The sequence below is a fragment of the Heterodontus francisci genome, chromosome 44 (assembly GCF_036365525.1).
Source record: "Heterodontus francisci isolate sHetFra1 chromosome 44, sHetFra1.hap1, whole genome shotgun sequence".
Taxonomy (NCBI): domain Eukaryota; kingdom Metazoa; phylum Chordata; class Chondrichthyes; order Heterodontiformes; family Heterodontidae; genus Heterodontus; species Heterodontus francisci.
The window spans coordinates 22,558,778-22,573,215 of NC_090414.1; the positions used below are offsets into that span (position 1 = coordinate 22,558,778).

Consider the following 14,438-nt stretch of genomic DNA (forward strand, 5'->3'; position numbering starts at 1 on the left):
CGTATTTATTGAGTGAGACTCTGGTTTGTCCTGATATAATGATCCAAATAGAAACAAATCAAATTAGTGTTTTCAAAGTTATGATATTTGACTGAATTTGTAGCCTATGAAGGTGACCTGGTATGCGATTTCACGCTGTGTTTTGCTCACAGCAGGTAGTGGTACAGAGTTCCACTTTTCTTTGAAAAAGGCTTGCTCTTCAGTTAGGCAAAACACGCTCTGCTCACCCTTTATAAAGCACTGGTTAGGCCCCAGCAGCAGTAGAGTGTTCAATTCTGAACACCACACTTTAAGAAAGATGTCAAGGCTTTAGAGAGGGTGCACAGGAGATTTACTAGAATGCTACCGGGGATGAAGGACTTCAGTTAATATGGAGAGACTAGAAAAGCTGGGGTTGATCTCCTGAAAGCAGAGAAGGTTAAAGAGGAGATTTGATAGAAATGTTTAAAATTATGAACGGTTTTACTACAGTAAACGAGGAACAACTGTTTCCAGTTGCAGAAGGGGCAGTAACCAGAGGATACAGATTTAAGACAAAAGAACCAGAGGCAACAAAGAAAAGCAAAATATTGCAGATGCTGGAAATCTGAAACATAAACAGAAAATGCTGGAGATATTCAGTAGGTCTGGCAGCATCCATGGAGAGAGAAACAGAGTTAACGTTTTGGGTCGCGACCTGTGCTGAAACAAGATTTACACAGCTCGTTATGATGATGTGGAATGCACTGCCTGAAAGTGTGGCAGAATCAGCTTTTAATAGGAAATGGAGAAATACTTGAAGGCAAAAAAAAAACAACAGGCCTATAGGGAAAGAGCAGAAGAGAGCAATTAATAGGACAACTCTGTTAAAAATTTAGCACAGGCATGATGGGCTGCCAAATGGCCTCCTTTTGTGCTTCATCATTCCGTGATTATATATAGTGCCTTTCACAACTTCAGGATGTCCATAGTCACTTAGCAAAAAATGAATTTGAAGTATAGGAAACACAGCAGCCAACTCGTGCACAGCGAGTTCCCACAAACAGCAAGGTGATGATGACCAGATAATCTGTTTTTAGTGATATTGGCTGAGAGGACAGACGGGGTCTTTGACTTAATGTCTCATTTGAAAGACGGTACCTTCGACAGTGGCGCTCCCTCGTTATTGTACTGCCTTCCTACCTCTGCCTGCAGTCGTACAACACTCGATCCAAAGCTCACGATGTAAGAAACGGGTTAGCCCTTGGTCCTAGATACTCAGTCACGTTACCTATTCACAAGAGTTCCTAATCTTGTCTCCAATCACTCTAGCATTTTGGGGGTTAACAAACTATTGGAATAATCACTGTGGTAGAAACACATGAGATGGCAGCTGGATGCAATTTCACTTCTCATTTAGTCCACAGCCTGTTGGAGTCTCTTGGGGAAAAAAGCTGGAGCTGATTAATCTTTAAATGCAAGGATTTCTCTCCACCATGTTAATGCCTCCCCTTATATTGGTTGAATGATCACGCTTTGTAAAGTAGGTGACTTTTCATCGACACCAATGGATCACCTGTGGGACGGTCTTGAGACATGTTCACGCTGATGGGAATTAATGACCTTCGGCTGGAAGATTGCTGTGTTTCATTGACTGTGGCTCCATTGTTTTTCATGTAGTGTTTGCATATCTGTCTTCTGATCGTTCCTGATCACTGAACTCCCTCTGTGTTTGATTCAGCAGGGGATGCAGAGTGTGGATGTGAGGGCCAATGAATCTGAGAGCAACTGTTTGTTGGCCTGGGTTCCCTATACTCACCCAATGGTCATTCATCACATGAACCTAGGCTGAGTGCAGACTATTGTCTATGGGGGCCATCATACTGTCCCATCCATAATTGCCTTTGAGAAGGTGGTGGTGAGCTGCCTTCTTGAACTGCTGCAGTCTGTGTGGTGTAGGTACACACAGAGTTCTATTAGGGAGGGAATTTCAGGATGTCGATCCAGCGACAGTGAAGGAGCAATTCTGTCCTCACCTTAATAACAAATATAACTTTCATGCCCTCAGGACATCCCAAAGTGCTTTACAGCCGATTAAATACTTTTTTGAAGTGTAGTCACTGTTGTAATGTAGGAAATGCAGCAGCCAATTTATGCACAGCAAGCTCCCACAAACAGGAATGTGATAATGAGCAGATAATCTGCTTTTGTGATGTTGGTTAAGGGATAACTATTGGCCCTAGGAGAACTGCCCTGCTCTTCTTTGAAATAGTGGCCCTGGGGATCAATGTCAACCTGAGAAGGCAGATAGTGCTTCGATTTAACCTCTCACCCTCCAATAGTGCAGTACTCCTTCACTACTGCACTGGGAGTCTTGTCCTAGATTTTGTGCTCAGGTCTCTGGAGTGGAGCTCAAACCAATGACCTTCCAATTCAGAGGGCAGGGTTCTACCAACTGAACCACAGCTAACACCTTGCCTCCACACATGTTTCTCCTGCAGAGTCACTGGCCAGAGAACAGAAACAGGAGCCTTAACTGATTTCTTCCCTTCATTGTCTGTGCAGCACTGGTGCTAATTACCTTATCCCAAATCTGCCCCTAATTCAGAGTAAACTGAATTGAATTGAATTGAAGCCTGGATTCTGGTTTGTGTGGTATAGTTATTCACTGACAACTAACTGAGCCATCGGGGAGGCTGTGTCATTAATTGCTGCTGAACAGCCTTTGCAATGCAGTGGGATAATTGACGTGTTCACTCAGTGGTCGGAACAGCTTACCGAGCAGTTAAAGGGGCTCAACTGCCGAGAACAATGGGAGCCAGCGGACTGAAAGAGGCTTGGACGCTCTATCCTGCACAGCTCAGTGGTGGGATGAATAGACCAGGAATGAAGGAACGCTTTGACTCATGCAAACTCCATTCAGCCTCACAAGCCGAGCAGTAATTTAACTAGCTGGATTGAAAACTGTTGTGGCAATAGAAAGCAGAAGATGATAATGAACAACCAAGGTTCTCTTGACTGTGGGAGAACAGTGACTGGCTGAGTTCCACTGTGGTCTGTTCTGGGTCCTCAGTAGTTACATAAAACTCACAGCACGGAAACAGGGCATTCGGTTGATGCTTGTGTTTATGCTTCACACAAACCTTCTCCCTCCCTACTTCATCTCACCCAATTAGCATATCCTTCTATACCTTTTGCCCTCATGTGTTTATCCAGTTTTCCCCTGAAATGTATCTATACTATTCACCTCAACCACTCACTGCGGTAGTGAGTTCCCATTCTCACCACCCTCTAGGTAAAGAAGTTTCTCCTGCATTCCCAAATGTATTTATTGATGTCTATCTTATATTTATGATCCCTCGTTTTGAACTCCCCCACAAGTGGAAACATTTTCTCTATGTCTACAATATCAAACCATTTCAATAACCTTAAATATCTCCATTAGTTCACTCCTCAATTTTCTGATAGGTATAACCTCTCAGTTCCAGTATCATGCTTGTAAATCTTTTTTACACCTTTGCCTGTGCCTCGATATCCTTTTTCTAATATACTATGTAATGGTGCAGTGAAAAGTACTTCAAGTGTTTTATTGATGGCACAGTGAAAAGAATAGTTACCAATGTAAGGAAGATAGCGGAACTTAAAAATGTCAATATTAATGGCAGAATGCTTAATGTGACATTCCTTTGTGTTACATTAACACTGATGATATCCTATTTATTCCAATTGGGTTGAAGCCTCCACTAAAACACTGGGCAGAAGATGAATGCGTTGGGTGTTTGTCTGTTATATTGTAAACTGATTTCCTTCGCTCCACCATTGGTGGCAGTGCTAAGCTCTGGAATTCCCTCCCTAAACCTGTCCACCTCTCTACATCTCCTCCTTTTATACCCTCCTGAAAATCTACCTCTTTGACCAAGCTTTTGGTCCTCTATCCTGTTACCTCATGTGGCTCGGTGTCAAATGTCTGATTTACGCTCCTGTGAAGTACCTTGGGACGTTTTACTACATTAAAGGCACTATATAAATGCAAGTTATTGCGATATTTAGGATAATATTTTGATGAAAAGTCCACACCTGAAGTGTTAGCGCCTCTGCTTCTCACTTCACAGTTGCTGCCTGACCTGCAGAGTGTTCTCCAGCTTTCTGTTTTGTTTCAGATTTCCAGCATCTGCAGAGGTTTGTGCTTCAGTCGTGTCCAGGCTCTGGTATCCAAAGGGATCAGGCTAAGTTTGTTAAGTGGACTAATGATAAAGGAAAACAGGTTTTGAGCACAACCGGTGATCATTCACTGGGAGCATCTGATCATGCAAGGCTGTCATAACAAGGCAGATCCAGTTCTGGGATACAGCTCAAGGACGTTCGAACATAAATTGTTATTTTAACGTTCAGTGCTTTGGCCTGTGTATGCTCCAGCACATTTCCTTCCACCTCCCCTTTCCTGCTTGCTGTCCACCTTCTCTTTTGTGAAGCTGTCTGTGTTGTTTACTTTGTGCAGGCATTGGTATAAAATATAAACTGCTGTTAACAACAACTGTTTAAACCTACCTTTACATCACAGCCCTGCCGTGCCCTGCCCTGATGGAGTCCAGACTCTGGCATCAGTTCTTGGGATGTAAAGCAGTTGAAACTGTATATGGTAAGAGGTTGTTTTATTTCAGCTCTCCCCCTGAGATAAATTATAAACAGAGCTCGTGACACTATTATTCTACTCAGGAGCAGGCAGCACAAGCCAGGATTGTGCTTTCCTGTTTGCTAACATGTACTGACCTTCATTAGACTTAGGGGTATGACCTCTTGCAAAAACCAAAGGCACAATTTCAAACACTTGTGCAATCTTGTGCTTGTTTCATTCTTGCTTTTGGTGGTGTGTGATCACTATCTCTTTGACCGAGCTTTTGGTCACCTGTCCTGATACCTCCTTATGCAGATCAGTGCCAATTTTTGTCCTGATAACACTCTGTGAAGCCCCGTGGGCCATGTTACTATGTTAAAGGTGCCGTGTAAATGCAAGTTGTTATTGTTTGCGTGTGTCTGGTAGATGTACGGTTTCCTTTAAAAGTGTGGTGCTGTCAACTGATGTTAAACACTGGGAAGAAAGTAAAAATATTTCACCTCCTTGCATTCTCTGTTACTCTTCTCATTGATGAGCAGAAATAAAAACAAAATTGAGTTCAGAAGAATTTCAAGCAAAACAACTTTCCCTCTTTGGTCAAAAATATTAATGTTAGGAATTAAATGACTCCACAAGATAGCCCATCAATTGCAAAGTATGAAAGTGAAGATTAAACAGTGCAATCAGACTCTGCGATGTGGAGTCTGTAAACCTTTGACAGTTATTACCGGAACCCAGAAGCTTTGTGCCAGTAATTAGCTCCCTGCTGAGGCTAAATATACTCTACAAATTATATCCAGCCACCTCTGCCATACTGTCATGGTTTGATTCTCTCGGTCCTTGTCAACACTTAGACAGCTAAATATCGAGGACCTGAAGTCTGGGGCCTGCTCCATGTCTTGCACCGCGTTCTGTGTCCCCCATCTCTGTCCCCCTTCTCTCTTTGTTCCCCCATCTCTCTCTGTCACCCTTTCTCTTTCTGTCTCCCTCTCTCTGTTGCCGTCCTCTTTCTCTCTGTACCCCCCCCCCTCTCTCTGACCCCCCTTCTCTCTCTGTTCCCCCATCTCTCTCTGTCACCCTTTCTCTTTCTGTCTCCCTCTCTCTGTTGCCGTCCTCTTTCTCTCTGTCCACGCCCCCCTCTCTCTGACCCCCTTTCTCTCTCTCTCTGTCATGGAGAGATAGAGTTTTACAGCACAGAAACAGGCCCTTCAGCCCAACGCGCCTGTGCCGACCATCAAGCACCCGTCCTAAGTAATCCCATTTCCCCCACTTGGCCTGTAGTCTTGTATGCTATGGCGTTTCAAGTGCTCATCTAAATATTTCTTGAATGTCGTGAGTGTTCCTGCCTCTACCACCTCTTCAGGAAGTGTGTTCCAGATTCCAACCACCCTCTGGGTGAAAAAATTCCTCCTCAACTCCCCTCTAAACCTCCTGGCCCTTACCTTAAATCTATACCCCCTAGTTATTGACCTCTCTGCTAAGGGCAAACGTTTCCTCCTACCTATCCTATCCATGCCCCTCATAATTTTGTATACCTTAATCAGGTCCTCCCTCAGCCTTCTCTGCTCCAAGGTAAACAACCCCAGCCTATCCAGTCTCTCTTCATAACTGAAATGCTCCAGCCCAGGCAACATCCTGGTGAATCTTCTCTGCACCCTTTCCATTGCAATCAATCCTTCCTATAGTGTGGTGCCCAGAACTGTACACAGTACTCCAACTGTGGCCTAACCAGCGTTTTATACAGCTCCATCATAACCTCCCTGCTCTTATATTCTATGCCTCGGCTAATGAAGGCAAGTATCCCGTATGCCTTCCTAACCACCTTATCTACCTGTGCTGCTGCCTTCAGTGATGTATGGACAAGCACCCCAAGGTCCCTCTGACCCTCTGTACTTCCTAGGGTCCCACCATCCATTGTATATTCCATCGCCTTGTTAGATCTCCCAAAGTGCATCACTTCATACTTCTCAGAATTAAACTCCATTTGCCACTGCTCCGCCCATCTATATCGTCCTGTAATCTAAGGCTTTCCTCCTCACTATTTATTGTGTCATCTACGGACTTACTGATCATACCTCCTATATTCACGTCCAAATCATTAATGTACACTCCACACAGTAAGGGTCCCAGCACCGATCCCTGTAGTACACCACTGGTCACAGGCTTCCACTCGCAAAAACAACCCTCTACCATCACCCTCTGCCTCCTGCCACTAAGCCAATTTTGAATCCAATTTGCTAAATTACCCTGGATCCCATGGGCCTTTACTTTCTTAACCAATCTCCCATGAGGGACCTTATCAAAAGCCTTATTGAAGTCCATGTAGACTACATCAACTGCTTAACCCTCATCTACACCTCTAGTTACTTCCTCGAAAAATTCAATCAAGTTTGTTAGACACGATCTCCCCCGACAAAGCCATGCTGACTATCCCTGATTAATCCCTGCCTCTCCAAGTGGAGATTAATTCTGTCCCTCAGAATTTTTTCCAATAGTTTCCCTACCACTGATGTTAGACTCACCGGCCTGTAATTACCTGGTTTATCCTTGCTAAACCGTCTTAAATAATGGTACCATATTCGTTGTCCTCCAATCCTCTGGTACCTCTCCTGTGGGCAGAGATGATTTGAAAATTTGTGTCAGAGCCCCCGCTATCTCCTCCCTTGCCTCACATAGCAGCCTGGGATACATCTCATCTGGGCCTGGGGATTTATCCATCTTCAAGCCCGCTAATACAACTTATACTTCCTCCTTTTCAATGCTAATTTGATCAAGTATATCACAATCCCCTTCCCTGATCACTACACCTACATCGTCCCTCTCCGTAGTGAACACAGATGAAAAATAATTGTTCAAAACCTCACCTATGTCCTCTGGCTCCACACACAAATTGCCTCTTTGATCCCTAATGGGCCCCATTTTTCCCTGGTTATCCTCTTGCCGCTAACAGACTTCTAAACGCCTTGGGATTTTCCTTTATCTTGTCTGCCAGTGATTTTTCATGCCCCCTCTTCGCTTTCCTAATTACTTTTTTTAAGTACCCCCCCTACACTTTCTATACTCCTCTAGGGCCTCCGCTGTTTTCAGCACTCTGAATCTGCCATACGCCTCCTTTTTGTTCCTTATCCAATCCTCTATATCCCTTGACATCCAGGGTTCCCTTGACCTGTTGGTCCTACCCTTCACCTTTACAGGAACATGCTGCACCTGAACCCTCACAATTTCCCTTCTAAATGACTCCCACTGGTCTGATGTAGACTTTCCTATAAGAAACTGCTCCCAGTTCACTTTGGCCCAATCCTATTTTGTCATATTGAAATCTGCCTTCCCCCAATTCAGTACTCTTATTTCCGGACCCTCTATGTCCTTTTCCATAACAATCTTAAATCTTACAGAGTTCTGGTCACTATCCCTGAAATGCTCCCCCACTGCCACTTCTACCACTTGTCCGGCTTCATTCCCTAGGATTAAGTCCAGTACCGCCCCTCCTCTTGCAGGACTCTCTACATGCTGGTTCAAAAAGCTCTCCTGAATGCACTTGAAGAATTCCGTCCCTTTTAAGCTTTTCGCACTAATACTATCCCCTCTAATATAGGGGAAGTTGCAATCCCCTACTATTGTTATCCTATTATTATTGCATCTCTCTGAGATTTGCCTACATATCTGCTCCTCTACCACTGCCTGACTGTTTGGAGGCCTGTCGTACACTCCCAGCCAAGTAATAACCCCCTTTTTGTTTTTAAGTTCTACCCATATGGCCTCATTAGAGGAACCTTCTAAGATATCATCCCTCCTTAATGCAGTAATTGTCTCTTTAATCAACAGTGCAATGCCACCTCCTCTTTTACCCCCTTCCCTGTCACGTCTGAAGATTCTATACCCTGGGATATTAAGCTGCCAGCCCTGCCGTTCCCTCCAGCGTGTTTCTCTCTCTGTCTGTCTCTCTCTCACTCTCTTCCTCTGTTCCCCTTTCTCTCTCTCTGTTGCACCCCCTTTCTGTCTCTGTCCCTCTCTCTTTCTCTCCCCTCTTTCATTCTCTGTCCCCCCTTCTCTCTCTCTTCCCCCCCCTCTCTCTCCTCTTTTCTCTCTCTCTCTGCTCCCCCCACCTCTCTCTGTCCCCCTTTGTCTCTCTCTCTGTCCCCCTTTCTCTCTCGTCTGCCCCCCTTCCATCTCTCGCTCTCTGTCGCTCTCTCTCTGACAGTTGCAGGGAGCAGGAGTGCTCAGCACAGCAGCTTTGTGGTTGGTCAATTTCACAGCTGACCATTCTTGACATCGGGAACAGCGGTTTCCTATCTTCGAATAGATTCAGGGTTTTCCGGCAGGCTTTTAAAAAAGGCTGCATTTGCTGAAAACGCAACCACTAGGTGGCGCAGTACTTGCACATGAGCAAATGCAGCCTCTTCCACTGAAACATCACTGTCTGCGACGTTTTTCGCAGCTGCGAGGATTAAAGATGGTGCTGCTCAGTTTACCACAAAAAAATTAAATTAAATCTCTGCACTCCACCCCAACGATATCCCGCTTCTCTTCCCTGGCGCTGCCTCCTGTGCTCATCTGCTCGTCGCTCACTCCCAGCCTCATCGCTGCCTTCCCTCAGCCACATGCTCCACGTTTCAACACCCCCATCCGACCTGTCGGCCACTCACTCCCCCTTGCCGCTACATCCCCAGCAGCCACTTCAAACCCCAACCCATCAACCAGTCGCTCCCGCTCGCCGCATTAGCCCCATCAGCCGCTGTCTCCGCTCACCGCTTCAAACCACTCCCCACCTCATCGGCCAGTCAGTCCAGACCGCGCTGCTTCATCCCCCGCCTGCTCCCTCCCGCTTCTCCCCCACCACTCCCTCCTGCTTCTCCTCCCCACCTTGCATCCACAGGGGAAGGGGGGGAAAGAGAGAAAGTGGCAAGATAGGGATAGCCAGGGGAGGGGAAGGAGACTGCAAGCGAGAGACTGTGGAAAGTGGGAGGGAGCAGGGGGAAAAGTGGGAGCAAATGGGGGGGGTAGAAGCGGGAGGGAGAATCAGGAAGTGGGGGGAAATGAAGCGGCGAGGCCTGGAGCAATGGGGAGGGGGGAAGAGGGGGGATTGAAGCGGTGAGCGGAAGTTGGGGATGAAGCAGCGGTGGGGGGGCGGGGGGGGGCGAGTGGCCAATGGGTGGGGGAGCATGTGGCTGAGGGAAGGCAGCGGCGAGGCCGGAGCAAGCGGCGAGCAGACAGGCGCAAGTGACAGCGCTGGGAAAGAGAAGCCGGATGACATTCCAGTATGTGATAATATCTTCGCAGACATGCACGAATTAGTCCTGGCAAGAACGTAGGCTGCGCACGCGCAGCACTTTACTGACAGCAAGAGACCATTCTGCGCATGTGCGCAGTTGCGAGCGTTCTGATGACGTTGGGGTGTTGTCAAGAGTCACTTTGTTTAAAAAAAGAGTCAGAACCCACTGGAAAATATCCAAAATCTGTCCGAAGTTGGGAAACCGCTGTTTCTGCTGTCAGCTGTGAAATCGACGCGATTTTTTAAAAAGCTGGTCTGCAAAAAAGACAAAGGGAAATTTTTCATCTCCGGTCATGGACCCCTGGCAAGAACGAAGAATGGCCTGGGTACAGTTCACATCCGTGGGCTGTATGTTGGAACCCTGATCTAACCCATGCTGTACCTGTCCTGGAAGTGTTTGATGGGACAGTGTAGAGAGAGCTTTAGTCTGTATCTATCCCTGTGCTGTAGCTGCCCAGGGAGTGTTTTATGGGAACAGTGTAGAGGGAGATTTACCCTGTATCTAACCCATGATGTATCTGCCCTGCGCGTATTTGATGGGACAGTGTAGAGGGAGCTTTACTCTGTATCTAACCAATGCTGTAGCACAAATTGCTGGAAAAATTGCTGTTGTCATCAGTTCCTGTTATACACCCTTAGGGTGCCCATGCAACCCCCGGGGACTGTCAGCAGGGAATCAGCTAAACAATCTCTAATAAATGAAATGAAAACATAAAATACAGGAATGAAATAAAATACTGGAAATACTCAGCAAGTCTGAAACATTTCGGGTGGCAACCCTTCATCACGGTACAGGAAGACAAGATTGACAAAACAAGAGGGAAGAACAACTAGTAAAGGTCAGGAGGACAGATCACAAGATGAAGGAGGCCATTCCACCCATCCATCCAGGAATACCTTTGCCCTGCAGCCTCCAATTGCTTCTTAAATGATACCAGTGTGTTCACCTCCTCCTCCACCCTTAGTTTGAAGTAATTTACCTTTTCCATACCTCAAGATCTGCTTTCTGTCTCCTCTTAAGGCTGAAAAGCCCACGTCTCCCCAGTCTCCTCTTCTTCCTCTGACATTAGGGATCGGCTTATGGCTCCCCTCTGAATCACCTCCAGTTCTCCAATATTTAACCGGAGTAGCTAGTTCCACCTCCCACAAGACCAACTTCATTAACCTTCCACATGTTTCTGATAAACGGGCTGACAGTGCTTGTCTCCTGTCCACTCTATCTTTTTTGAACAGCCTGTACCTCTGTCTGTTGATTTCATTGCTGTCCTCTCGGGTCGCCATCTTTCTGATAATCTTACCACATCGTAGTTCCCTAACGTCACAAGAGCCTCCAGTTTCAGCAACTTATTCTAATGCTTCCATTGTTTATCTTGACTGACCCTCAGTGTCTGCCTGTTCTTGTATGTCTCTCTGAATATCTGTGTATCTTCCCACTTCTTAATTGCATTCCAGTCTGCTCAGTCTGGATGAAACTGATTATCGAGTCAATGGTAGTCAGCTCTGCCATGCCCCTAATCTTTGTCATTTAAATGATTCTTGATAACTGCCTCAATGTTTCTTCCCTACTGTGTTCAGCTGCAGCCTCGCTCTCTGCACCATATTCCCAGTTACTTCATTTACACACCATACAACCAGCCACTTGTTTACAGTATGATTATCTTGGTGAACTACCCCCCTTTACCAACCACCTATACCAGAGAACATTACTTTGCATCCTTCTCTTTGTTTTGAGGCAATTTCCACATGTGACCTATGAGATCTATAAGTGTTATTTCTCCATGTCAGTTCCCCTGCATGGACTGTCATTACTGGTTCTCTACTGAACCCCTCAGGAGCTCTTTAGATTAGATTAGAGATACAGCACTGAAACAGGCCCTTCGGCCCACCGAGTCTGTGCCGAACATCAACCACCCATTTATACTAATCCTACACTAATCCCACATTCCCAACAAACATCCCCACCTGTCACTATATTTCCCTACCACCTACCTATACTGGTGACAATTTATAATGGCCAATTTACCTATCAACCTGCAAGTCTTTTGGCTTGTGGGAGGAAACCGGAGCACCCGGAGAAAACCCACGCAGACACAGGGAGAACTTGCAAACTCCACACAGGCAGTACCCGGAATCGAACCCGGGTCCCTGCAGCTGTGAGGCTGCGGTGCTAACCACTGCGCCACTGTGCCGCCCTAAACTTCTTCTAACTTCTCCTTAACGTTCGCTACTTTAACTCCAAGTGAACAACTCACCATCTTTTAGGTATTGTCCTTATGACAGTCCATTTTCCTGGGATGAGCCCCCTTTAACATATGTCTTCCTGGGGTTTTCAGTCTGCTATCTTCTCTGTTTTTCTACTTGCCTCTTTTTCTATGACAAGGTTTCCTACTGGATTTTGCACTGTGTCTGGTGTTTGTCTGTTGCTGTCATTTCTTGAATAGCCTCACAGATTTTCATCTACCTTTCTTGAGAAATATTGCGAAGAGCTAAATAATGGGTATAATAATAGTCTGAAAACTGATTTTTAAATGGTGGAGAGGTTAAAAGCACTGTATAATATGCAAAGATCATCTCAGTCAAGTTGCAAACCGGCATTGGAAAGAGCAGTAAAGATAACTGCTTCGATATGAAAGACAACACAGTGGAATGTGAACAGTTCAGAGAAGGAAATGGGTGGAGCCAATGGCTGTTGACATCAACCGTCAGACCAGAGGCAGTAGCATACTCGGGAAAGATGAGATGCTGTTCAGCAAGTCTTCACTGGAGCAGTGTTGAAAAACAAAGACAGAAAGGTCAAAGTGAAATTGGGAGGGGGATTGGAAGTAGCAAGTTAATAGGGGTGAGGGTGGGGATAAGAATCATGATTAAGGACAGAATGGGAGATGTTTGGTGAAACATGTGTCAAGAAGAGATCATTAAAACTCTGAACACCTCATCATATCAATGAATATTACCGTGAAGTCCACGACCATCATCACCTTGCCTCAGTGACTCAGCGTGGCCTCCCGTACCTGTGAGATATGAGTGAATGGCAACACATCCCTTTAAAGAGAAACATAAATATTTAACTTCATGTGAATCACTTCATCACTACAGAGTCAGCGGCAATAATATCGGAATCAAATATCCATCAAGGCACAGCAACAGGTACATTCAGACGGAAAAAAAAATCAACACAGATTTTTTAAAAAAAAGGGATGATGGTCTTAGAGCTAGTTGCCTGTCTGCTTCAAGGGAAAGGAGATACTAAAATAGGGTAGGGGCTAGGCAATGATATTCTCTCAACCTATTGGTGAGTGAGCGCCACAAAGCTTACATTTCACACGTAACTGCCAGTTTTGTACACTCCATCTGCCCACTGCAACAGCAATCCATGCCCACTAACTACCAGTCAGCCAGGGAGGAGGTTTCGGTCTAAACCATCCTTCCCCAAGTTGGCATGACAGATAAATAAGAGGGAGTTACACAGGGAATGATGATACAGGGAAGAGAGTTATATAGAGAATAATGGATTGGTGACAGAGTAATGAACAGGAGTGGGCAGGAGCTACATAGGGAACAATAAGTAAATGGAAGTTACAAAGAGGATGACTGATAGTGGGGGGAGTAACATTAATAATGATACATAGATGGGAGGAGTTACAGAATTATGGATAGGTGGGAGAGTCACATTCAGAATAATGAAAAAAGAGCAGGGAATTACACAGAGAATTTTTAAAAAATCCTCTGTTAGCAGACATAATGGGAAAAAAATACAGTATAAGTCACCCCTTTAGATGTTTTTCTGTGACTAGTGTACTGATTTCAATTGTGGGTGTGCTTTATAATCCAGGATTTATAGTTTCTCCGTTTATATTTTTCATGCCGCATCAAATCTTCAATTTGCAGATCAAGAATCGGCAGAAATGAATTAGAATGGAAGCCGTGAGGAATATATTTCTTGCTGCTTCTTCAGTTCCAGATTTCTTCTTGTATTAAGGGCTTCATCCTTCACTGATGCTGTTCTTAAAGCTGGCTCTGGGACTTGGCACCTAATCCATCAAAGACAGAAGCCAAATGTTAATGAATGTAGGGTGTGTCGACAATTGGGAATGGGCAGAGTAGGTTAATCTAACTGCAATGGCTCTTTTCTTGTTTTCCATTTTTCAGAGATATTATTGTGCTAATGTAGAGGCGCAACATTTTTCACACTCTAGTAGATACTGACAGCATCAAACACATCTGGACCTGGCTGGAAGCAAGGCTGAGCTTCCACATTTATTTTCTGGACAAATGAACACCATTTCAAACCTGAGAAAAGGCCTTTTCACTGCATCAGTGGCAATCTTCCTCCTACTCATATTTCTTGTGCCACTATACCAGGGACACTGAAAGCCCCCAGGTGAAATGGTGCAGTGGCCCTTCAATCCTGGGAACCTGGGTACAAATGTAGACTCAACAAATGGGCTGAATGTCTTCTCTCTCTGCCAGCAGGTTCCTGGGTGTATCTCAACCCAGTTCTGAAAGGGTGCAGATAAACTGGATCAATATGGTATTTTATTGACTCACTGAGAGTCAGCCAGGAGGATTGATTGGACATCAGCGTCATATGGG

General features: G+C 45.3%; 1 protein-coding gene and 1 long non-coding RNA gene across 2 annotated transcripts in view; both read right to left on the reverse strand.

Moving 5' to 3' along the window:
- Window positions 1-5,556, reverse strand: part of LOC137356034 (uncharacterized) — a 45,193-nt gene extending 39,637 nt beyond the window's left edge. Inside the window, exon 1 of the long non-coding RNA XR_010970988.1 lies at window positions 4,036-5,556. This is a non-coding gene — a long non-coding RNA (uncharacterized lncRNA). The remainder of the gene's footprint in view (window positions 1-4,035) is intronic.
- A 6,451-nt stretch (window positions 5,557-12,007) lies between these two features.
- The window catches only part of LOC137356091 (ADP-ribose glycohydrolase MACROD1-like), an 866,553-nt gene continuing 864,122 nt past the window's right edge, over window positions 12,008-14,438 (reverse strand). The window contains exon 11 of the mRNA XM_068021901.1: window positions 12,008-13,876. The gene's annotated coding sequence lies outside the window, so the exon portion shown is untranslated. The remainder of the gene's footprint in view (window positions 13,877-14,438) is intronic.